Consider the following 23903-nt stretch of genomic DNA (forward strand, 5'->3'; position numbering starts at 1 on the left):
GAGGAGCAGTGAGGCTCCATCATATTGCTATTGATGATCAAATAGCTGACATTCTTACCAAGCCTGTGCCGAAAGGGTAGTTCTTGGTTTTCAAAGAGCAACTTGGACTGACAAATGTGACCCTTCCTGGAGGGAGCAGTCATGGATAGCAGAGATGAGACTTGGTTGTGAGTGATCCTTGTCAAGTGGTAATCTCCCCAAGAAGCGACTTGGTTGTGCATGATCTTTGACAAGAGGTAATCCCCCCAAGCAGAAATGAGCCTTGGTTTTGCGTGATCCTTGTCAAGTGGTAATCCCCCCAAGCAGATGAGACTAGGTTTTGCAAGATACTTGTCAAGTGGTAATCCCCCCAAGCAGAGATTTGGTTGTGCATTATGTGAAAATTCCAAAACCAGAATCCTATTGCAGCAACTGGAAATTATTCTCCTAATTGTTAATTTAATTTAACAATTTATTTACTGTTTGCAACAGCAAATACTAAATAATCACACTGCAATCTACACAAATAACACTGTGAAAGAATAAACGTTGGAAGAAATGCTAGCGCACACACATAAAATAACACAATTATTTTTGGACAAAAGTCCTCGGAAAAACCTAACTTTGGAAAAACTGGTGCAGCAACTGAGGGTTTTAATATTAAGCAGCAGTGAAATAATCTGAGTACAACTGGATGTCGAAACTGACAATCCTACATAGAAATACTTGCAGAAATCTGGAGAGGAAATTTCCTCACCCCACAAGCAATCTCACGGCACAACTTCCCTTTAGAATTTCGGTCGTCTGAGGTTTTGCGTCAGCCTAGCAAATATTGATTAAATCACACCGCAATCTACACATAAAACTGCGAAAAAATAAACGTTGGAAGAAATGCTAGCACACACACATAAAATAACACAGTTATTTTTGGACAAAAGTCCCCAGAAAAACCCAACTTGGGAAAACCGATGCAGCAGCTGAGAGTTTTAATATTAAGCAGCAGTGAAATAATCTGAATACCACTGGATGCAAAAATTGGTAATCCTACAGAGAAATACTTGCAAAAATCTAGAGAGGAATTTTCCTCACCCCACAGGCAATCTCCTGGCACAACTTGCCTTTAGAATTTCGGCCTTTTGAGGCTTCGCATCAGCCTTTGCGCCGCTTTGAGGTAGTTGGGTGGACGGCTTGCCTCGGACTCGACTCTAATGAAGTCGTTCTACCTTGTATTGACCAGAAAGACTCTTCTCCAACACTCTAGGACTCCTTCCCGACCTCTGGAACTGAAAACATCAATCTCTCCCAGCAAATCGACTTTGCCTCTAGAGGCTACTGCACTGCCCCAGCATCAACCTCTCTGTGGCTCTTTTGCCTCTCTGCAAATGCATTCACCGGATCTGGAATCCTTCCTCTGGCTTCGCTGTCTCTGCCCCTCACTCACTGCTTCGATCTCAGGTTCTCTCTCCGACAATTGACTGTTGCTACTCAGGAAATCGATCTGCTCATGAAATCGAACTGCTTAAGTGTATTTTCCAAGCCCCATCGAGTTTCTTCTTATAATCTCTCGTTGAGACATCAACAGCCATGATTAAAACTTAATCGATGGCTAAGATTAACTAGAACTCGATCCATGTCTTTTTCTAGAAGATTCTCACCATGACTTAATTAATACCCTTTAATTAATCATATTCCCTAAGTTTAGACTTAGGAAACATTAAAAATTGATTAATTATTTTAATTAAGTCATCTCTAGGTGGAATTTCCATAAACGATTTATGGGTTTTGGAGAATACATGTATTCTAGCCTCTCCACCAAATTTCGTGGCTAGAGCACATCCGATGCTACAAAAACTAACACATTATCCTTAACAAGTGGTAATCTCCTCAAGCAGAGATCAGAGTTGGTTGTACGAGATCCTTGTCATATGTTGGCATGTGGTAATCCCCCCAAGTGAATATAGAGAGATGGATGAATTGCCACTATGACGATTCTTCTTCATTAGATTGTAACATTAGTGTTCCAAAGCAAAAATCCTTGATTCAAAAAGAAATTTCTCTCTCGCTGAGAGAGAGTGTTGAAAACTGGTAGCTAAGGGATGAATTTCCTTGCATAAAATCTCATTTCTAACAATTCTAGAGCGACTTTCCAAAAATAATAAATCACCTTGCATTAATTGGTAATCAAATATATTTGATAGAAAATCACTTAACTTATCATTAATCAATCCTAATAGTTTAATCTCGACTTAATCATCAATATTATTATTATTATTACTATTATCCTCTTTATGATATTATTATATTATTATTAAAAAAAATCCAAGTCACTCAATTATGGGACCCAATCATGTCATATGCAACTCCCCTCAATTAATGCAATATGTTTCTCTCTCACTTATTGGATACATTACATTCTCTACTCATTAAACGCATGCCATATTCCTCTTACACACTCATTAAAGCATGTCATAAAAGATTCCTCTTACACACTCATTAAAGCATGTCATAAAAGATTCCTCTTACACACTCATTAAAGCATGTCATAAAAGATTCCTCTTACGCACTCTTTAATGCATATGTTACATTCTCTTCTTTAATGGCATGAGTTACACTTCCTAAGCGAATGAGTTACACTCCTCAACGCATGCAAGATTCCTTCATTGAAAGCATGCGTTGCCTCTATCCATAATGGCTTTACTCTTCCCTTTTTGGCATACAAATTACTCTAAGGCATGCTCCTCCTTTATGGCATAAATTTGTTGCTTCTCCTATATATATGTCTCATATCATCTCATTCGTGAAAGAAGGATTTGAACTTGAGAGAGAGAGAGTTGGAGAAACTTGAAGAAGATTGTGCGAGAGAGATAAACTTGGACAGTAAGAGCAAAACTTGAAGGTTGATTCAGTGTTTGCATCAGTGGCTGCTGCCAGTGATTTTCATGCTACAACTTGTTCAGATTTGGGTGAACTTACTCATCCTCTTGATCTCTCATTGTACTTTGTATCTTTGTTGAACAATCGATATCTAATAGAAGAAGACTCTGGTTGGGTTTTCCCTTTGTGGGTTTTGCCTTGGTCATTGGACCTAAATTCTTTGTCTTATCTTGTTCTTGATTGTCTTCAATTGTGCATTTGATTTATGTTCTATCTACAATTTCTCAACTAATATTGCAGCATAAATAATTTTTGTCATAAGTGATTGTTACAGCATCGAACACCTGATTTTCAACACAACCCACCTGATTTCAGAAGGAGATATAATTGTTTTTTCTTCCAAAACAGAAAACTATAGTCAGGTTTATTGTCTTTTAGGGAAAAGAAGGGTTGGAAGCCCAACCATTCCAATAAGGCATGAAGGTGAGGCTCTAAAAAGAGGAGAAGCAGTGAATGTTGGGTCATTTTCATGATATGTAGGAATTTACAGGGTAAGTTCCTTAGATAGAACACCAAAGGACACCACTCACAAACAGATCGCAAATCAGTGCACCAATGTTCTTGACATGGTTAAAATCCTCAAAGAGGGAAACAGTCCACGGCCTGGGCCAACGCGGCCACTTCAGGGAATTTATTAATGTAAAAGAAAGAAAATTTACATAAGCTTATTTCATGAACGACCACCTAACAAATGACCCTCCATGCTCTTTAAATAGAGATCATGGACCAATCAGGTGTTAAGCCACGGATCAAGTGTCGATAGCACGGAGGAGAGAATGAACCGTCAGATCACTTCATGTCTAGAACATATCATGACCGTCAGATTGTAAGTTACAAAAGGTACATACTAAAAAAACACACTTTACCTAACTACACACTAGACCAAATTATAATTAATTATTTCCTACGTGTCGGAATATCCTAACATCCCCCCTTAAGAACAACTTGGGATAGGATTGAAGGATGTACAAAGTGTTAGTTTTTGGTAGCATCGAAAGTGCTCTAGCCTTGAAAATTGGTGGAGAAACTAAGACACATGAGTTCTAAAGAACCCAAAAACCGTTTGGTGAAATTTCAACTGGATTGTATTTTATTAGAATAATTGATATTTTTAATGGAGTTCCTAAGTCTAAACTTCAGGAAATTAAGATATTAATGGATATTAATCAAAATATGGGTGAGAATGATCTAGAAGGCGGATCAAATCATGTTTTAATCTTAGTCGTTGATTAGAGACTTAATCTCGGTCGTTAAAGACTCAACAGGAAAAGTATAAAATCAAGGCTTGGGGTTCATTTGGAAATACACACAAAGAGATTGAGGAAATCGATTTTCTAAGCTGAGAAGTTCTCATGAGTAAAATCGATTGGGGAGGTCTTGCAGCTGAGGGGCAGAGAGAACCCGAGAAAAGGACTTTCCGAAAAATACAAAACAGAGAGGCGGAGAGAGCTTGCAAAGAGGCAGCATAGTAGTCGAGAGAGCTGACGCAGAAAAGTTGCCTATCACGCAAAATCCAGAACTGTCGGAATAGTGGAAATTGCCGGGAACTGTCGAAACTATCGGGATCTGTGGGGAGAGCTGATGCAAAGGGCAAAGAAGGTGACGTAGGGCTGACGCAGAGCCAACGAAGAAATAATCGGGGTTAGACAGTCTTGTGCCGCATCAGTCAGAATTCTGCCAGGTGAATTGAGATAAAACTCACTCAGATTTTCCGCCATTAGTTTTCTCTGTAAAGGACTGCTAAATGAGCATCCTAGATTTGTATTCAAATATTTCTCCTACATAATAATAAACCCTTAGAGTTGCTCAGTGTTGCGGGGGAGCGCCTCCCCCCCCCCTCGATCCCGCTCCCAATCCACGCTCCGGGCATGAGCAACTCGGGAGCGGGTCGGGAGCGCACTCCCTAAAACAGAAAAACGCTCCCTGCCTTTTCAGGAGTGTTTTCGAGAGCATTTTGCCTTTTTTGCAAAAAAAAAAAAAATTGCAATGATGTTCCAAATGCTATTTTTTTTTAAAGAAACAAATAAGTTTTGAGTGGCGCAGCTTAATGATCAAGTCTATGGCCCTAGTATTGATATGCAATTCATAGTAATGTTAAATTCCTAAAAGTAAAAGTGACATTCTCCTTAATCTTCATTTTCATCATTTTACTTAAATTTTTAACATTACCATGAAATGACTCAGGATGTTTGAGAGTGGTTCCAACCTCATTGGATTTCATATGGAGAAAGTAGAATTTTATATTTCATTCAAAATCCAGCAGAGTTATCATTTTTTCAGGATTTCAGGATTGCAATGTTTCCATTGAATTTTGTCATGTATTAGGGTATGGAACTCGTATTTAATCAAGAGCACCAATCCCTCTATGTACCTTGATGTTAGTGACATTGGTTGTCGAACTCCTCTATCATGACCCTCATAAAAATGTACGCATCACTCAAACAAAATCTTGACTTGACATGCTATGCTTTTTCTATCTTATGTTAATGCTTAGAGGGTGATATTAATGACAAAGATCCCTATACAGATACAGAGGTAATGAGAAAGATACCTCTGGATATTAATGCTTAGAGGGTGATATTAATGACAAAGATCCTGATTTTCCAACAAGACTAAAAAATTAGACATTTCTCGTGGTGGCAAGAGGTCCAAGCATAAGCAATAGATAATAGATTTACTTGTCTTTTCTAGTTTCTAGTAGTTTTTATAACTATTGACTCTTTCATATTTATTATGATAATTTTTTAAACAATATATGACAATTTAAGTTTGAAGTTGGCAATTATAACTCATTAGTAATGAATTATGAATATGATGCTTCATGAAAGTTGAAAGTTGTTTCATTTTATTTTATAACATTTCATTTCATGTTAGATATTATTTGTTGTAATGGTTACACTTAGCTTACAAGTACAACTTTGGTGATCAATGATGATAAATGTTATATATTGAATTTTGAAAGCTTGAAACCTTAAGATTGATGAATCATGAGACTCAATGTGTTGTATGTTACTATGTTACTAACCTATGGACGTGGTTGATGAAGATTATAACTTCTAAATGATTGTTGTTATATGGTTAAATCTATGTTTTTTTATGTTTCTTATATCTAATTCATCATTTTACATGTTTTTGTTCACATATATGTATCAAAATATAAAAATATAAAAAATATATATATTATATAGAAAACGCTCCGGGATTCGCTCCCAAACCAGGAGCTTCTGAAAATGACGCTCCCGCACCCGTTTTCGCTCCCGCTCCTAAGTAACACTGGCGTTGTTGCACCGATTTTCCCGCATTGGGTTTTTCCAGGGACTATTGTGTCCAAAAATAAGTGTCTTATGTATCTTGTTATTTGCTCTGTTTTCTGTTTCATGAGATCAAATATTTGATTAGTGTAGACTGCAGAAGTAATTTGCATCAGTATTCAGAAGAATAACTTAGTTAATGTATATTAAGAATCAAGTAGGTGAAGTAGATTCAAATTTGTTGCAATAGAGGGTTCCTTCGAGTCTAGGAATTTTCACATGGTATCATAGGATTGATTTTGAAACAGGAAGAGCAGATCCAGTGCTAAGCAGTGAGGTTGAAAGTTGTATTTGGCAGCAATTTGAATCCCCTTGAAGGGATTGCACAATCCTTGTCGTGAAGCAGATCCGAGGAAATCTCTCTCTGAGTGAGACAACAGAGAGGTACGATTTCTAGTTTGTGAGTTTGCAAAGGCAGAGGGAGTAATGCAGAGCCTCAGCGCAGTGCTAGAAGGGCACAGTTTCTATCGGGGTAGAAATTCGCTGGAAAAGAACGAAGACACATAGAAGGGGAATTTTCTCCTCAGAGAACTTTTCGCTGGAAAGTTCAAATTTCTCACTCGCTGAGCAGTGTTAAGCAGTGACTAAAGGAGTCAGTTCGACAATTGGGTGAGATGGAATCGCATGGGCTCAGAGATCAGGACAGGTTAGACGGTGCCTCCAACTATGTCATATGGAAGAACAGAATCTTGGCAGTTCTGGAGGAATATAATCTCGAGGCCTACATCAAAAGTGTTGTAGTTGTTCTTGCTGACAACGATCAAAAGAAGAAGTACAAGGCCGAGCAAGGGAAGGCAAAGGGGCTCATTCTCGATGGAGTCCGAGATCATGTGGTCTCACACTTGCAGGGCAAGGATACAACCCGAGAGATGTGGGAAGCCTTGTCTTCTCTGTATGAAGGCTCTTCCAAATAGCGGAAGATGTAATTAGAGCAGAAGTTGCAGCGGACCTTGATGCACAAAGGAGAAGGGGTGAACCTCTATTTTCAACGTCTTCAAGACACTAGAGACCAGCTTGCTGCAGTGGGGTCCACTCCTTAGTCAACTGCGATGGTGAGGATAGCCCTGAATGGAGTCTCGGATGAATTGCAAGTTTTCGTCCAAAGCATATAGGGCAGGCAAAACTACATTCACGGGAGGAGATGTGGGCAGCTTTTCAATAGGCGGAGTTAAGGAGGGACCTAGTGAAGGTCAACCTCAATGACAGCAGTGGGAGTGGCACAAAGACAGAGGAGAAAAACGCAGCTCTAGCATCGAAGGGACAGCAGAAGCAGAACCGGAAGAAGGACAGTTCGAAGGTGAAATGCTTCAGATGTGGCGAGATGGGTCACTTGGCATCTCAGTGTCCTTTAAAGCAAAAGGATAAGGACGAGAAGCATGATCCAAAGGTTGCAGCTGCGAAGATAGACGAGGAAGAGTATGTCATGAGTGCCCACGCATCTCCAAGAGGGAGATGGGGTGATATTGAGCTGTAGTCGAGAAGACTACATGTGCGCAGGATCCTTGAGGAGTCCACCTCTTGGATCAATTCCTTGCTACGAGGGCCCAAGATTCAACAGTAGCAAGATGGACTTAGTGTCAGATGATGCAGTGGAGTACTCGAAGGACAAATGCAATAGCTGGGGATCAGATACTGATCAACGCAAAGCAAGGTTGGCAGCAGTGTAGTTGGCACAGCGCATGAGTCAGTAGCAGCACAGAAGATTTAGCGGGTCAGAATCAGCAGTAGTCAGATTCCAACATTCATTGTATTATGTTGAACACAATTAAATTCAACTAATTTTGGATGTTTTTCAGTTGCTTCTCTCAGCAACTGAGTTGCAGTACAGATGCAGTATTAGCAGTGGCAGTGCTAGCAGCATAGCAGATGCAGTGTTTGAGAGGGAGTTGTAGTACAGATGAAGCAGTGGTAGTGGCAGTGGCAGTGCCATGGGCAGCAGTACAATAGCATAGTGTTGGTGGCAGCAGCAATAACACAGTGTTGGTGGCAACAACAGTGCAGAAAGGCGATGCTTCAGAAACAAAGCAGCATGAAGGTGGACATTGTCGCTAGAGCACTTTCCTCCCTAAGAGGGAGTGTTAGTTTTTGGTAGCATCGGAAGTGCTCTAGCCTTGAAAATTGGTTTAGAGGCAAAGGCACATGAGTTCTAAAGAACCCAGAAACTATTTGGTGAAATTCCACCCGGATTGTATTTTATTAAAATAATTAATATTTCCTCCCTAAGAGGGAGTGTTAGTTTTTGGCAGCATCGGAAGTGCACTAGCCTTGAAAATTGGTGGAGAAGCAAAGACACAGGAGTTCTAAAGAACCCAGAAACCGTTTGGTGAAATTCCACCCGGATTGTATTTTATTAAAATAATTAATATTTTTAATGGAGTTCCTAAGTCTAAACTTAGGGAAATTAAAATACTAATGGGTATTAATCAAAATATGGGTGAGAATGATCTAGAAAGTGGATCAAGTCATGTTTTAATCTTAGTCGTTGATTAGAGACTTAATCTCGGTCATTGAAGGCTTAATAGGAAAAGTATAAAATGGAGGCTTGGGGTTCATTTGGAAATACACACAAAGAGAATGAGGAAATCGATTTTCTGAGGTGAGAAGTTCTCAATACAAAAATCAATTACGGAGATCTTGCCGCTGAGGGGTAGAGAGAATCCGAGAGAAGGACTTTTCAGAAAATACAAAACAAAGAAGCGGAGAGAGCTTGCAGAGAGGCAGTGCAGTAGCCGGGAGAGCTAACACAAAAAAGTTGCTTGTCACGCAAAATCCAGAACTGTCGGAACAGCTGAAACTGTCGGAACTGTCGGGAACTGTTGGAATAGCCGAGAGAGTTGACGCAGAGGGTGAAGAAGGTGACACAGGGCTGACACAGAGCCAGCACAAAAATAACTGGGGTTAGCCAATCTTGTGTCGAATCAACCGGAATTCTGTCGGGTGAAGTGAGGTAAAACTCACTCATATTTTCCGCCAGTAGTTTTTTCTGTAAAGGATTGCTAGATGAGCATCCTAGATTTGTATTCAGATATTTCTCCTGCATAATAATAAACCCTTAGAGTTGTTGCACCAGTTTTCCCACATTGGGTTTTCCCAGGGACTATTGTGTCCAAAAATAAGTGTGTCCTATGTATCTTGTTCTTTGCTTTGTTTCCTGTTTCATGAAATCAAATATTTAATTAGTGTAGGCTGCAGAAGTAATTTGCTTCAGTATTCAGAAGAATAACTTAGTTAATGTATATTAAAAATCAAGTAGGCGAAGTAGATTCAGATTTGCTGCAGTATGGGGTTCCTTTGAGTCTAGGAATTTTCACACAAAGATGACACAATAGGAGAAGGAATGACGCATTAGAGCCTATCCCCCTTTGTGACAACTTCCTGAACTCCAACCCTAAATCGAAGTTTGGTAAACTTCGCCTCTATGAGAGCCTTTGTAAAGATGTTTGCAACTTGATCATCGGTTGAACAATATTGCACTTCAAGAACATCGTCATGAATGAGCTTTCTGATGAAGTGCATGTGTAGTTCAATGTGTTTGTTGCGTTGATGTTGGACTGGATCTTTGCATAGTTGAATGGCACTTTGATTATCACACCAAAGTGTAGTCGGATGTTGTTGTTGAAAACCAAACTCTGACAGGATCTGACGAAGCCATAAGGCTTCCTTACTATCTTCAATGGCGCCACGATACTCTACTTTCGCTAAAGAAAGAGAAATGGCACTTTGTTTCTTGCAAGCCAAAGAAAAGAAAAGGCAATTGAGGGTTGCAAGTCCAAGTGCCCCTCCAAGAAGAAACAAAAAATGCTAGGCAAAATAGTTGGGTAGGCAGTTGTGGTTGCAGAAAGAATATGATCACCATTACACAGGTATCAATAGGTCTCTTGCCAAGGCAATAAATCTATCAGCAAACAAAGTGGTGAATTCCATGAACTCACAGCAAAGAGGATCACTAACTTCTTTCTTTTCCCTCTCTAGTCCATCACTAACACCCCCTTTCTAATTCCCCTCCTTCATTCATATTAACTCCTAATTCTACTATATAACCTCCCCTATCTTACCCCCACCCCTAATAATACTAACACTAAGGTGTATAAAACCCCAAATCTTATGTATATTCCCTCCCCTAGGCATAATAGCCGTGTATTTTTCAAAAGGGACCAAAATGGCATCTGGCCACTTTGGTGAACCTATTCCACCCTGTTCCCCCTTTGCTGCAAGTTAATTTACCCTCAAATCACCTCTGCATTGATAAAACCCCCTCTCCAAACCCCTTTTGCCTATAAAAACCTTTGCAAAGGTTAATACCCGCCTCTGGCACGTTCCCCAATCCTACCACATTATTGGTTAAGCGAAAACATTTGAAAAACCCATAAAAACCCACAAACTTTAATCTTTTCCGCCCGCAGTATGAAGCGCGCATCTTTCTCCTCCGCCAGCCGTCGGATCAAGCCCATCAGATCCGACGGTCCACATTAATATCGGAGCGCATCCTATGGCGGCACTTTAACCTCCGAGAAAGTGACGTTGCGCCTTGTCACGCCTCCTCCACGCGTCAATCGTTCAACCATCTCGGAGCCGAGTCTGACAGCTTCTGCGCCGTACCTAAACCGCCCCGAGAAACCGCGGCGGTTAAGGCCTTAACCGTGACCGCTGCGGTTTGACTGCCACCTACCCGTCGCTGACTCGCCGCCACGTCCTTATCTGCTCGTACCTGCCTTTGTTAGTGGTCCACCTCACTGCTGACTGGGTTGCCACCTCACCGCCCCTTTGACCAGTCACCCACTGCCACGTCGCCCGATGACGTCAGCAGAAAAAAGCGCCAAATTGGTAAAATAACCCATATTTACCAATTTTCCCGTGTTTTTTACCACTTTCACTGTTATTACTGTTGGACGCTCTGCATGACCGTTTGCACTCTAATTTTCGCCAACCAGTCTATTAGCCCGGGCGACCTCCTCAAGCAGCAACTGTGCACCTTTGCTTCAACCTCTGCTCATCGAATTACAGGTATTTAGACCGTTTCGCCCTCCATACGACCTTCATTAAGCTTGAAATTGCTCAGAGGGATAGTAGAACCATAAAAACGATATTTGCACCGTTCGTTTCCATTTGTTCATCCACCATTGTCATTGTGAGGGCCAAGAAGTACCTGCAGAGCTTTAGAAACCTGCAATTCACATAAAACCACTGTAATTCTGCGTTTTCCCGGCAGAGCTCCTAATAGATATAATTCACCCGATTGGAGAGTTCAGTTAGACCACAGAGAAGTTCTGTCACTAGACTCCAGTAGTATTTCAATTGCTATTGAGAGAATTCCCCTTGGATACTCAAAACATCAACTGTTTCCACAGAGAACTGCCTCCAGACTGTGTTTTTACCATTCCACCTGTCCACCTGCAATTCTTGCAACTTGAAGAGCTATGGAGACCCCTATTGCACTCAATATTAAGCCCATCAATGCTCCTCACCAGGAATTAGCATGGAAAGCCCTGGGAGACATGGACTACCAAATGCTGGATTGGTTCCCCATGGGAACCAAGTACAATATTCAAATGTTGAATGAATTAAGAGCCCAGCACCTCAGTGGGGCAGATATCTTGGGGATTTGGGAGTCAAATTTGCCCATATACAACCTTCCCCAAGTCAATCCTATGCCAGAGCTCATTTATAGCTGCCAGGAATGCTATGACCCCAGCCAAAGAGCAGTCATGAGCCCCACAGGCCTAGTCCTGTTCCAGATCACCCCAGAGAGCATAAACCAGATGCTGCGCTTCAAAACAGCCAAGAAATTGACCCCTCTATCCATGCAGAATCTGATTAACAGAGGGATCAAGCTGTCCAGTGACCAGATTGTCAAAATCGACCAACTGTTTGTCACACCAGGCTCTGAAACAGTCAGAACCCCTCCTATTGGGTACCAATATCTAAATGAGTTGGGCAGAATGTTGGTGGATCTAATTGGCTATGTCCTAGGATTCAGGGGGTTGGAAGATGTAGATGACAGCATAATGGCAATGCTGTCTATATTTGCCCCTGGTAAGCCTCCAGCTGTGCAGTATGATTATGCAACTTACATAGCAGAGAAAATCCATGAGCAGTTCATGAATTTGAAAAGGGAGAGACTGTTCAGGTACACCTCCTATATATATCATTTATTCCTTTTCTACCAGCGAGCTACCTTCTCTGTTCCTTTGAGGCCACTCAATGCCCAAGGAATCCCAAGATCAGTTGTTTTCTGGACCTCTGTTTTTCATTCTACCTCAGTATCACCCTATACATACTGTGAGTTTATTGATTTATTTGTTCATCCAGCCCTAACAGCTCTGCAAGGTACTCCTCCTCCTAGATTAACCGATGATATGAAGAGGATTCTACATTTGAACAAATCTTACAATATTGGCAACTGGTACTTCTACCAGAACCACACAGTCATTAGGATATATGGCTGTGAATTGAACCCATTTAGGTTGCCGAGGTATGTCCCCATGAGGCTTTTTGCCTTAGAATATTTCAGGCAGTTTGGGAACTCAGATTACCTTCACTTTCAGAGTAGAAACAAGAAGTCACAATTGAAGGTAAGAAACCAGCTAGGTTCCTTCCTATATAACAGGAAAGAGGAAGGGTGGAAAGAGGCAGACAGCATCCTGGAAGGCCTCAGATTGCAGACCAGTTTTGAATGGATTCCCTATGACCCCAATCATTCTATCTCCCTCAGGAGAATTAGATACAAATTGGGCAACTATGCACATAAAAGACAACCTGAAATTGAAAAGTATGCCAATGCACTAGATTGGGAAGAGGGTACACTAGTAGAACAAGTCACTAAGGAAGAATTACTTGAGAAAGAAGCTAGGAATGTGCAAAAAGAAGCTGACTTGGAAACTTGTGGACAGGTGCCCCTCTCCTACAGAAAGCAAATTGGAACAGCTGCTAAATCTTCAGCAGCACAGCAGCAAACTACTGAGAAGACACCCCAGGCAGCAAGCAAAGACAAAGGAAAACAGGTGGAACAGCCACCTATATTGACAGAAGAACAAGTTGACACCTTGCTACAGCAGCAAGAAGAAATGGAACAGCAAGAACTGGGGCAGCAACAAGAAGAAGCACAATCCAGTGAACAGCAGCCCTTGCAGCAGGAAAAGGGGACAGATCTACCTAGTTACACTGAGCAGCAGCCCCAAACAGAGGTGCCTCCCAGGACAGACACCAATGTAGACACCTCAGTCCTCCAAACACCACAGAAGGAGGACTTGACCAGGAAAAGGGAGAGAGAGACCCCCCACACCTCATCCTTCATCAGAGGAGAGAAGAGACAAAGACTGAATGACTCCCAAGAGGAGGACATAGCAGTAAGGCAAGCCATGGGCATGGGCCCACCCAGTGGAGAACTTTCGGCCAGCTCATCTCAGCGTGGACATGACATGACTATGGGAGGAGAGGTCAGCTCCTCCGGTCAACATAGAAAAGGGCAGTCAAGTATAAAGCAGCAATTCATTGACATCAAAAGGAGGAGTGATCCCATAAAAGTGCAGCTGTATGATCACTTGTTAAACCTAGCTCCTAGCAACCAGCAGAGACTCATGTCTGCTTTCGATGTGAGCGAAGGCAAAATGATAATGAGCCACTTCATGCCCACAACTTTGCATCCTCAGTCCACCTCGGACTATCTAAGAACCAACATGGAGGTTCTTGCCAAAGACATACACCCTATGGACAAGATTGAATTACATAAACAAACTGGTGAAATGGTGTATGCCTCCCTGGCAGATGAGACATTGGAGAACTACAAACTAAAGAGCAGCCTGGATAACACAGCTTCTCAGCTGGAATTAGAAAGAGCATCATCACAAGCCAAGGACAATAGGATCAAGTCCTTGGAAGAGGTAATTATAGATATAGGGCATGATCCTAAAGATGTCAAAGGCATCCAAGAACTCCTGAAGATAAGGGATGCAGACATGGCGGCCCTAAGAAAGAAAATCAAACTCCCGGCCACCATCCATCCACAAACAGATGAAGTTGCCCAGCAAAGGCAAGAAAAGGATGCTACAGACCTGCTGGTATCCCTATACAAAGAGCTGGTTAGGACTCAAGACCAGCTAGGACAAACTGAAGCTGCAAAGGCAGCACTACAAGAAGCACTGAAGCAAAGAGAAGAGGGCCAACCCTCCCAGCCTCCTCCTGTGATAATAAATCTTGAGGAAGTCCCTCCAAAGACTACTCCTCCTCCTCAGCAAACAGAATGAGGCAGCCAAGGAGAGAGAGGTAAGAGCTCTTAAGAGGAGAATTGCTGAACTAGAGAAAGAGCTTGCACTAGAAAAAGTGACAGCTGAAATGAAAGCAGTGCTATGGAGCAACATTGGGCGGTCCATTGCCAACCAGTGGCAATATATTGAGACCATGGATGAGCAAATGGTGCTCATCACTAAAGCAAACAGAGAAATACAGAGAGCCAGGGCAAGCCTTGGACACATGCCAGAAGCTGCTACTAGGATGATCAATATTCTGAACTATAAGACTAGCTCTCAATTAGCTGTCATGGGAATCACCAACAGGACAGAAACAATTGCTGTAGCCAAAAGAGTCATAACATTGAGGAACTTGGTTGGAACACTGGAGAGGAGGACACAGGATATGCAGACTGAAATCAACAGATTCCTGGAAAAATTCGTGGCACTACAGAACAGAGGCCTCCCCAGCATTTTAAGCAGTGTAGGAAGACTGCTCACCCTAGACAATTACAATAAGAGAATTGATGCCCATGCAGTAGCAGAGATTGCAAAACCGCCCAGCACTTCAGCAGACGCAGGGCCAGCCACCGGGCAGACTATGTATGACAGGGTGGAGAACCTATTTTTCCTCATGAATGAAGTTGAGCATCTGTTTGATACACCACCTAACTTCTTCAAATTCACAGAAGCAGATGAAACTCTAGGGGCAATCTTAGCACACCAACTGCCCACACAGGATGTCTGGAGAAATTTGACACAGACAATTTTGTCAGGCCAGAATCAGTAGCGCTAATTCTCCAGGCAAATGAGCATACATGCGCAGGCACAATTTTGAAGAAAGATATCTACAAGGAAGAGGCAGAGGCTGAGCCAACTCAGCAGGACCATTGACTCACCACAAGCAGCAGTCACAATCACAGGTGACAAGTCCAGGATACAGCGTACAAGCCTTAAAGACAGGTCTTCCAGCATTTATTCAGAATATCTCGACCGACGTAGCTGTTTCCAAAGGCTAAAAAATATCTTCTGACAGAGCATTAAAATACCTGTACTCTGTAATCAATGCTGTATTAAATTTTGGTCATAATATCTTAAGTGGTTGGTAAGAATGTAAAATCTGAGATAACTCAGAACTCAGATATTTTGTAAATCACCGCAAGTATATATTCACCCTTCACAGCAGTTGAAAGGGGTTGTTGTAATTTTCCTTTGAAGAGCTCTCGTTTGTTGTAAAAATTCCCAGAGAGAAATAATAGAAAAGGAGAATGGAATTTCCAAAGCATGGTGTATTTGGTGCGTTGTGATGAATGGTGAATGTTGCAGGATTCCAGTTGTTTCATAAAACAATAAGTCTTCTCAAATCTCTGTATTACATGTTTTCGAGTCTTTTGTTCTCTTTTATCTTTCAGATATTTTACACTTAATAGCAAGGTAGAAGAATAGTTCAGGACTTAATCTATGATCACCCTGAACTCAAACTGAGCTATTATCTATGTTTTCCTCAGATATAGTAACAGAAGTGTAATTCTTAGTTGCTGCACTTTGAATCTATATCTTTCTCTGTGATAGACATTCCCAGGGATTCAAGTTTGCCCCTGTGACATCTGTCTTTTCTCGTAACCAGCTTGGTGGAAACAGTTAACAACGAGTGAAAATTCTTGAATGCTTTCATTGTTTGTCTTACCTGTTTCCTGTTATTAATCAAAATTTGTTCTATGAAACATCCAAATGGCCCTGTAAGTTTCACCAGTTCATCTCAAAGTTTCTAGACACCTACAGCTACAGACTCCATTGCCCAATGATATTTGACTCTCTGAAAATCACATCACAAGAGATCTGAAGGATATTCTTCAACCAAAACATAAACAAAACCAGTGCATAATAGCTAGCCTAAAACCCTATCATAAACAGTTACAAATCATAAAGAGAGAGCCCTCTCTGATCACAGTTTGGCTAGAAACAGTGATCCAAAGATTGGTTAGTGGTTACCCCGGCCGTATTCCCTTGGGAGTCATAGGGAACAACCTGGGTGTTAACACATGGTATCATAGCTTGGTTGGTTGAAAAGTGCAGTTTGGGACAGCAAAGTGAATATTACAGCAAGCTGATTTTTACACAGAAAACTTTACCACAAATTTGAAAATTTCAGTTTGGGTAGTGAAACATGTCTTTGGATTTGAGAGTTGAAAACAGGTTGGATGGGCAGAACAACTACAGTGCATGGAAGGAGAAAATCCAGAGCATCTTTGAGGAAGCAGAAGTCTGGGGCATTATGTTAAATACCACACAAAACCCAATAGTAGTACCTACTGACCCTGTACAGTTGCCAGAGTTTAACAAAAAGAATGCTAAAGCAAAAAGATTAATTCTGGAAGGAATCAAAGACCATGTCAATCCTCATGTGAGAGGAAAGACTTATGCACATGAGATGTGGACAGCCTTGATCAGTGTTTACCAGAGCTCAAATGAAAACAAAAAAATGGTCCTAAAGGAGAAACTGAAGGCCATTAAAATGGCTAACACTGACAGTGCTACAACATACCTCACAAAAATCACTTCAGTGAGAGATGAGTTGGCAGCTATAGATGAGATCATTGCACCCATTGAGTTGGTGAGGATTGCTTTGAATGGTCTTCCCAAGACTTGGGAGAATTTTGTGGATGGCATTGTTGCACGGGAAAACCTTCCCGATTGAGAGAGGTTGTGAGATGATTGCATTCAGAATGAGATCAGAAAGAACCATCTTGGGGCAGCCAAACAGGTGGAGGAGGATGACAATGTGGCATTGTTAGCAAGAGACAAGAAGGGCAGAGCAAAGAAGCAAGCTTCCAACAGTGGAGGCAAAGGCAAAGGTAAAGGCAAGCAGCAGAACAAGGAGAAAGACTATTCCAAAGTCAAATGTTGGAATTGTCAAAAGTTGGGACACTATGTTGTTGTGTGTCCAAAGAAGAAGAACAAGAAAGAGAAAGACAAACCCATGGCAACTTCTACAGAGATAGAGAGCTTTGATTGGGAGTTTGGGTTCATAGCTTGTGAGGCCACTAGTGCAAGATCACCTGCCATACAGGCTCAAAGGGAGTGTGCATTCCCCGCTACTAGCAGAGCATCTTCTAGCATTTGGTATGTTGACAATGGCGCTTCCCGCCACATGACAAGAGTCAGAGAGTACTTCTCAAATCTTTCAAAGGGTGATACTGATATGGAGGTAGTACTTGGTGATGACAGCATTGTTAGAGCAGTCGGTGTGGGGACATTGACATTTGATAGGGGACCCAAACCTCCCTTGAAAGTTTCAGATGTTCTATATGTGCCTAGAATGAAGAAGAACCTGATATCCGTCTCAGTACTTGAGGACGGAGGGTATGATGTGTTGTTCAAGAGAGGGAAGGTGCTTGTATATACTAGAGGAACTCCAACTTCTTCAGCTAGAGAGATTGGTGTAAGCCATGCCAAGGTGTACAAGTTCTCATTCTAGCGCCTGATGGCATTGAGTAGCAGCACCTGAGACAGGACCGACAGCAGGTCTAGCAGTTCAGAGTTGTGTGAGATTTGGCACCGCAAGATGGGGCACATGTATCATGGGGCCTTGAGTACATTGCGGGAGATCACCACTGGTGTGCCAGATTTCAGTTCTGATCACCTTGACGTATGCAGAGGATGTGCTAAGGGGAAGTTTGTCAGATCCCCTTTTCCCAGCAGTGACAGCAGGGCGACCGGAATCCTTGACTTGATTCATACCGATGTGAGTGGTCAGATGTCTCATGTATCCTTGAGTGGCTATGAGTACTATGTTTTATTCATTGATGACCACTCCAAAAAGACCTGCATTTATTTCTTGAAGACCAAGAGTGAGGTCTTCAAGTGGTTTTAAGAGTTCAAAGCTCTTGTGGAGACCCAGATAGGTAGGAAGATCAAGGTCTTCAAGTCGAACAATGGAGGGGAGTATACCCTTGGTGAGTTTGTTGATTTTTGTGCTGAGGCAGACATTAGAAGGGAGTTCACAGTTCCTTACAACCCCCAGCAGAATGGGGTTGCAGAGAGGAAGAACAGATCCATTGCAAGGGCTGCCAAAGCCATGCTTCATGATCAGGGGTTACCATTATTTTTGTGGGCAGAGGCCTGCAACACTATTGTGTACTTGCAGAACAAGAGTCCACATCGTGCCTTGGGGAATGTGAATCCGGAGGAGGCTTTTTCTGGGAAGAAGCCTAATGTTGGGCACTTTCGTATCTTTGGGTGCCTTACATATTCCTATGTCCCAAGGAGAACAGGACCAAGCTAGAGCCCACTGCAGACAAGGGCATCTTTATGGGTTATAGTGAGACCTCAAAAGCTTATCGGATTTATACTCCAGCGTAGAGGAAAGTGGTTCTCAGGCGGGATGTGAAGTTCGAGGAGGAGAGCTTTCAGGAGGTCACCGGAGTTAGAGTATCCAGAGTCACCAAACCCTCAGGAGCAACTGAGTCAGTCATAGGGATCCAGTGGTCAAGGATCAGGAGGTACATCGATTACAGTTTCAGATCCATTAGTGAGCAGCGGCTCTCAGAGTCAGGTGGGTGGTTCTTTGGGCAGCACGCAGGGCAGTCCGCAGAGTAGTTCACAGGTTAGTCCACTAATGGACAGTTCGCACGGTACTTTAGCATCTACAGGCATAGATTCAGGCACGAGGTCAGTTGGCAGGCCTTCAAGAGTTCAGGCTTCTGATGATGATGAGGATTCTTTCACTCCAGCAGGAGAAGTATGCTTAGGGAAGAGGAAGCCCAAGTGGCTTCAAGATACCTTGCGCGAGGCCACATCAGTTGTTGGGCCAAAGAGACAGGTTAGAGAGAGTAAACCACTTGAGCAGTTCTTTAGTAACTAGTTACATGGCATTGGTAACAAGCATTGTTGACTCTGAGTCTTCTAGTTATGAGCAGGCAGCCAGCCAGCAGGTCTGGAGAGAGGCCATGATGGAGGAGTATTCTTCTATTATGAAGAACGATGTTTGTGAGGTAGTGCCGAGGCCTGAAGGTAAATCAGTTGTTACTTCCTGATGGCTCTACAAGATAAAGCATGTTGCAGATGGTAGCATCGAGAAGTTCAAAGCTCGATTTGTGGCGAGAGGGTTCTCACAGGTAGAGGGAGTTGACTATGAGAAGACCTTCACTCCCGTAGCTCGGTATACATCTATTCGCTCCATTATATCGATTGCAGCAGAGATGGGTTGGAAGATCCACCGATGTATGTGAAGACTGCATTTCTCAATGGCTTCATTCAGGAGGAGGTTTATATTGAGCAGCCACAGGGCTTTGAGGTACATGGGAAGGAGTCCCATTTATGCAGATTGAAAAAGGCACTCTATGGCCTGAAGCAAGCTCCCAGAGCTTCGTACTCGAAGATTGATACATACTTGCAGCAATTGGGTTTCACAAATAGTGAGGCTAATCCGAACCTATACTTCATTGTGGTGGGTGAGGAGCCTCTCATTCTGGTGTTGTATGTTGATGACTTGATCATCATTGGTGCAAAGAGACTCATTGAGGGCTGTAAGAGAGATCTTGCTTCAGAGTTTGAGATAAAGGATATCGACTTGATGCATTATTTTATGGGATTGGAGGTGTGGCAAGAGGAGGGGCATTTCTTCCTGGGACAAGGGAAGTACATTGTGGATATTCTTAGCAGATTTCACATGGAGGACTACAAACCCATGTCTACACCTATGATCAATAACTGGAAGAAGCTTCACGCTTCTGATTCCAAGTTGGTGGATCCTACTCTATATAGACAGCTGATTGGTTGTTTGATGTATTTGGTCAACACTCGACCAGATATATGTTTTGCAGTTAACACTATGAGTCAATTCATGTGTGAGCCCAGGAGAGTGCACTGGGTCGCTGCGAAACACATTCTTCGTTACTTGCAGGGGACTGTGGATTTTGGTCTGGATTATAGACAGGGTGATGGGGTGAGACTGGCAAGGTACACGGATTCAGATTGGATAGGTTGTGCTTCAGATAGGAAGAGTACTTCCGGGTGTTGTTTTGGGTTGGGTTCAGCAGTTGTGTCGTGGATCAGCTGGAAACAAGTTGCATTGAGCTCAGCTAAGGCAGAGTATATCGCTGCTAGTTTGGCTAGTTGTGAGGCCATATGGCTTCGCAAGATGTTGTTTTGTCTATTTAGTCAGGCATTGAGACCTTCAGTAATTTAATGTGATAATTAGAGTTGCATAAAACTCACGGAGAATCCAATTTGTCATGATAGGTCAAAGCATATTGAGATCAAGTATCACTTCATTAGAGACTATGTCCAAAAGGGAGCTGTCAAGCTTGAGTACATTTCCACAAATGAGCAAGTAGAGGACATTTTCACCAAAGCCTTACCACGAGGCAAGCATGTCTACTTCAGAGACAAGATGGGAGTGGTGAGGAACACTTTCCTTGGTAAAAGGGAGTGTTAAAATTTGGGTACCAGAGGACGAGTGGTTCCCTAAGGCTTTAATCTTTGGCCTAGGGAAAAGTGTCCAAATTTATTTGTACTTTTCTCCTAAAGTGACTTTATAAGTGGTAAAGTCAAATTTAATTTAAAAGTGACTTTATAAGTGGTAAAGTTACATTATAATTTAAAAGTGGCTTTATAAGTGGTAAAGTTACATTCTAATTTAAAAGTGACTTTATTAAAGTCAATGAAGAATTAAAAAGTGAAAAAGTGATTATGGAAATAAAAGGCTCAGTGGGTCTTTATTTAAGTGGGTGAGTTAAAAAATAAAAAGTGAGAATTAAATGCACATTTATTCTCATCCCTGGATCTAAATGAATCTCAGCCATTAGATCTTAGGGTAACCCAGGAGGTCATTTAGAGAGTAAAAGGATAAGAGAAGAGGAAAAGATCATTCATTCTTTTATGAGCATTCGAGAGAAAGAGGAGACAGCAAGGAGAAAATTTCTTAGCAGTGAGGAAGTGAAAGAGAACAACAAGAAGACATTTCGGCAAATCTGCGCAGCAACATTTATTGGCACGCATCCCAAGGCAAAACCATACAACAGGAGAAAGGAAAAGATATCGAGGAAGGGGAACAGCATGAAAATTGAGGAAGAGGGACAGCAGCAAGGGCACGAATTTCTAGATCGTACTGTTGAAATCCGTATGGTCCGTACAACAAGTTCTGAGCACGTTTTTCGAGGCAGGCCATATAGCATAAAGCTGTTTTATTGCTGGAAAATTTTATGTTTTCGCTGTTTGCTGATTGGCATGATTTTCAAGGCGGAGTTCAAGCACAGAAATCGACATAAGTTGTAATTTGTGGTTGCTGGAATTTTCACTGTGTATTTCAGTTTCTCTATAAAAGCATTTTCAGAAATAAAGAAGAGCCCTCAAACTGGTTTTCCCCAAGAGTCGTAGGGGGTTTTTCCAAGGTCACATTGACCAAAAATCACTGTGTTATTTTCTGTGTGTGGCTGTCATAATTTTGCTGTTTTATTTTTGCAATTTCAGCAATTGTGAAATCTCTACATTTGTGTTTTCGGAAAATATTGTCATTTCCAGATTTCAGAATTTTTATCATGCTTGGATTTAAAACTAAATGCATGGAGTGATAAGGAAAAGTGATAACCGGAGTGGGGGTTGAAATTTCTTCAGCTAGTAGCCATTTAACTATTTTGATAGATAAAGGGAAGAGCTAGTACACAAACAAAATCTGATATATATATGCACTGTCTATGATGGCATTAACTCACAGTTCGCTTCAGCATTGGAGATACCAGATTTGAGTAAGTTACTGGCAGATTTTTGGCTACCTCTTCAACGTATATCAGCACCTCAGTATCAGCTACAGCAAGTTAATAAACATGTCCCTTGACTCTGCTAAACTCAGCTCACAAGGGGTAAATCAACCAGCAGGCAGTAAACTTGTTCCTTCTCTCTTCTAGAACAGCGTCCAAATCAGCACAGCAAAACTCTCCAAATGTGGTACCTTGTGGAGTGTGTTTAACTAGCTGTGAACAGGGGGAAACTTGGCCCTTATTTAACAGAATTCAGCCACAAGAATGATGCCAATTCTCAGCCCACAGAGAAGCCACACTTTCAACATTTTAACTCAAGGGAAATTGTCCCTTAGAAACTCATGTGATGCCTCCCAAAATTCAAGCTGCTGCAGATTGGTAGTCGCGCCTATTTCTTCTTCACACTCAACCATGTGAGGGTCTATACTTAATATTTGTAAGGAAAATTCTTGGCTAGCCCCACAGTACTGTACACAGATTTTTGGTAACTCGTGGGTCCTAGTGAGCAGGAACATTAACTTTCTACAACAACCTTATTTTTTTATTGGCTCAAATTTATATTTGGTACTCCATTCTCCCATGAAAGTCTCCAGCTTGTCAAAGAGATGGGAAATACAGTACAAGGATATGAAAACAATTGATAAGGATTGAGTACCTCAATATTTCTCAAAAAATTCATTCTCCATTGAAGCTCTACAGTGAAATATGAGTGACATCACTCACCCGTCCAGACTAGGGGGTCTCGTTGCAACCAATGTTTTAAAAACCGGAACCGATGACCGGACCGTTCCACCCAATGAACCGGGTTTCGAACCAGAACCAGTCGAATCAGGACTGGTCGGGTCTAAACGAACCAGATTTTTAAAAAAATACATTAACTAATTAATTTTTAATGAAAATAATTATTTTTAAGATTTAAAACCATGATTCCAAGCCAATAGAGACAAAATATGCAAAGATTGCTCATTTATATACCATGTAAAGGTGAATATATCAAAATGGCACCGAGTGCAATACATATCATCAACAAAATACATAAGCAATCAGGCTCTAAATAGCCTCTATAGTGCAAAAACAAAGCCTACAAACTATGGGGCCACTGGCCTACTACAAGTCTACATATATGATAATAGTGATCAGCATTATCACTTGAAACTCCTCATGAGTCATCATGATCAAACTCAGTTGGTTGAGTCTCGACTCCCAAAATTTGCAACTGCTTGAGGCACAAACTTCTCTATTGGTTCAGTGACTTGAGTCTCAAACTTCTGAAGGTATTCTGCCCTAATATGCCTTATTGAGTCATTCGCTGCTTCACATGGCTTTACATGGCCTCTTATCCCAGCCAAGTGTTGCTTGAACCTGTTAATACCCCCTCCAATAGATTTTTGGCAATATTTGCAGATCATTTTGCCATCAATCATATCACAATGAGCCCATGCAATATCCTTGGCTTTTGGAGGCATGATGACTACTACTTAGCTTAAACTCTATGTTGTTCCACTACTCCAGCAAAAACTCAACACTCTCCAAGCTCCCAATCAAACTCACAAAAACTCCAAATGAGATGTGTGAGGCAAATGAGGGGGTTGAACTCTTTTTAAAGGCTTGGAGAGGGTGTTTTTGGAGGGAAAGAACCCTTATTTTCCCTCCAAGACACCCTACAAACTTGGAAAACCGCATTGCATGGGTCC

At 41.8% G+C, this 23903-nt stretch overlaps 1 protein-coding gene across 2 annotated transcripts in view; it reads right to left on the reverse strand.

Moving 5' to 3' along the window:
* LOC149229136 (uncharacterized) overlaps positions 1–23903 on the reverse strand; it is a 144285-nt gene that overhangs the window by 76368 nt on the left and 44014 nt on the right. The window lies entirely within an intron of this gene.

The sequence above is a fragment of the Pinus tabuliformis genome, chromosome J (genome assembly GCF_031772625.1).
Source record: "Pinus tabuliformis cultivar Carrire ecotype Pingquan chromosome J, CPIR1, whole genome shotgun sequence".
NCBI classification, from domain to species: Eukaryota; Viridiplantae; Streptophyta; class Pinopsida; order Pinales; family Pinaceae; genus Pinus; species Pinus tabuliformis.